This window comes from Otolemur garnettii, unplaced genomic scaffold (assembly GCF_000181295.1).
Source record: "Otolemur garnettii isolate 467f Iridium unplaced genomic scaffold, OtoGar3 scaffold00031, whole genome shotgun sequence".
In the NCBI taxonomy this organism is placed as follows: Eukaryota; Metazoa; Chordata; class Mammalia; order Primates; family Galagidae; genus Otolemur; species Otolemur garnettii.
The window spans coordinates 926,423-929,349 of NW_003852426.1; the positions used below are offsets into that span (position 1 = coordinate 926,423).

Below are 2,927 nucleotides of genomic sequence, written 5' to 3' on the forward strand. Positions count from 1 at the left end.
AGAAATGGAGCCTTGCCTTGGTGCCCAGGCTGATCTCAAACTCCTGGCTTTAAAGCTATATATATGTGTGTATCTATCCATTTATTCTCGATAATAACATAATTAACTAACATTTATTTGTTATATTAGAGCTTCACAAGTACTACTTTTCCTTTTGTGAAGACACAGCAGATCACCATGATGAATGTTAAATGAATGGAATGTTGGTACAGAAAGCAAGCATTCCAGGAATTCACAGCAGGGCGAGCTCACTATATTAGGGTGCTGGGGGACAGTTTTGGTTGAGGTACAGAACCTGAAGGAATGTTGGGCAGTCACACAAACCTGGATATAACTCCTGGCCTCCCTACTAGAAACTTGCCAGGCTTTCCATGGGATACTTGTAAACTCATTTTACTTGCAGAAGGTAAAATACTAAGAATTCTACTTTTTTTTTTTTTTTTTGCAGTTTTTGGCCAGGGCCAGGTTTGAACCCTCCACCTCCAGTATATGGGGCTGGCGCCCTTTTCCTTTGAGCCACAGGTGCTGCCCTAATACTATGAATTCTTAGTAGTCAGTGTTTTCTCTCCAAGCTTCCACCTGTGATCAACATATTAAAAAAACAAAAACAAAAACAAAAACAAAAAACCAAACAAACAACCTCTCACATGTTTCACAGTGATTCTAGCAACTTGGAATAACTTAGATACTCTAGATGCAAAATGGTTTGAGTTGCCTTTTTAAATAATCTTGTGATGAGCATCTAATAACATATCTCAAATGCTTTATAACTCAGGGTCATATAATATCAGCTCTCCCCCAAATTCCCAAATTCTTACAGAGCACATAATAAGCCAACCCTGCAAGCTGACAAATCTCACCTACATTCTCCTTACATAATTGGGACCACTTCCCTGCCAGCAGTGATTTTTTTTTTTTGCAGTTTTTGGCTGGGGCTGGGTTTGAACCCACCACCTCCAGCATATGGGGCTGGCGCCCTACTCCTTGAATCACAGGTGCTGGCCCCAGTAGTGATTTTTAAATATTCTTTTAATGCTTTGTGCACTTTGCCTTAGCTACCTTCAATTTTACTGAAGCTTCTACTTTTCTTCCTTGGCATTTGGATTTCTTCAAGCCACAGAAAGGAATTGTGGCTAACTTAAACAGAAAGGTTGAATACTGGGAGGATGTTGGATAGATATTGGATACAGAATCAAAGGAAGGCTAGAGAGGCAGGCTCAGGGAACATAGGAACCAGACAGGCAGCTCTAGTGGAGGAGGCAGCAGAAATCAACAATCTTTCCTTAGCTACCTGCTGAAATGAGTAAGCGTCAACTAGTTTTTTCCAACCCTTCCTTTTGTGTTCATAATTCAAAGCCCCCAAAGAAAGAGCCTGATTAGCTCCCCTGTGGGATCCGATAGGGGAACTCCGACGGAACAGGATAGAGCTGAAACTTGAATATCAATTGACGCCTCCGCCCACCTCCCCTCCACGCCTTCCTGAAAGATAGGTGTGAATTGCCTCTGGATCCAAACTTGTAGAAGGGCCAGAAGACAAAATGTCATGAAATTTATTCCTGGCAGCACAGGATTCTGCAGATAAAGGAAATGATGATGCAATCAAAAAGGACAGGCCTTATAAAATCTTTTTCAAAGATCTTTCTTTTTAAAGAAAATGAAATGGCAGCAAAGACAAGGGAAAAAGCTAAGAACCTTAGCATGAAAATCCACCAGAAGATTTTTCAAACAACCTCTCACGTGTTTCACAGTGATTCTAGCAATCCACTAGAAGATTTTTCATCCTGAATGAAGAGTCTTTCACACCTGAGCCAAATAGCTTACCACTCTGAAACAAGCAGCTCATTTGAAAAATATGGGCTAGATCCCAGTCTCATTCTCAGATTAACAGACGGTTCAGACGCAAAAAAGGAGTCTTCATGAATTTATTAATGACCAGAGAGACAGATTTCTACTTGAGTACACTCTGGCAACCAAAAGAAACACAATTAAAAAGTTTGAAAAACACATAGTGAGGAAAGAAGACAACTCTTAAAAGCTGAAACAAACTCCAAGATGACTCAATGGCCTTTGAAGAGTTCCTTCAAGACAACGACCAGTGATTTGTAGATGCTTTTAAAATCGTTGCACAAGAGGCTCAGCGCCTGTGGCTCAAATGGCTGGGGCGCCAGCCACGTACACCCAAGGTGGCGGGTTTGGGTCTGGCCAGACAACAATGATGGCTGCAACCAAAAAAGAGCTGGGCGTTATGGTGGGCACCTATGGTCCCAGCTACGTGGGAGGCTGAGGCAGGAGACTCGCTTGAGCCCAGGAGTGGGAGGTTCCTGTGAGCTGAGATGCCACGGCATTCTACCCAGGGGGACAGCTTGAGGCTTCTGTCTCAAAAAAAAAAAAAAAAAATCGTTGCACAAGAAACAAACTCCAAATGACGGCAGAGCTAAAGAAAGCAACTATGGAGGTTCAGGCTGTGAAGAGCCAAATAGCAAAAGCAGAATTCCTCCTTAATGAGTACATGAAATATGGGTTTTTTCCTGCTGAAATTTTCTCCAAAGCATTGGCAAATCCAGCAGGCACTGAAAAGAACGCAGGCAAAAAATAAAGCGAGCACCATCCTTCCAAAACTATTAACAAAACTCACATTACAGCCAAGTAAAAAAGAGGATACCTTTGAGGATTCCACTCAGACATCAGTCATTTCAGAAGACTCTTCTCAGGGAAAAAGTCCCCAAGGAAAGTCACCCAAGAGGTTCACTGCCACCCCAGAGAAAATGACACCAGTGGTATCAAGCCAGGCTGAAAGTATCACTTCAGAAGACAGGTTGGAATTAGCTTTGGGTGATACGGACTTTGAACTGGAGCCTGTGAGAGCCAAACTAGCTCCATTTTGTTGTTACAGCACAAGCCCCATTCCTGGCTGTTTACTGCATAAG

General features: G+C 42.4%; 1 pseudogene; it reads left to right on the forward strand.

Moving 5' to 3' along the window:
- Positions 1-1,299: 1,299 nt before the first annotated feature.
- LOC100949018 overlaps positions 1,300-2,927 on the forward strand; it is a 4,019-nt pseudogene continuing 2,391 nt past the window's right edge.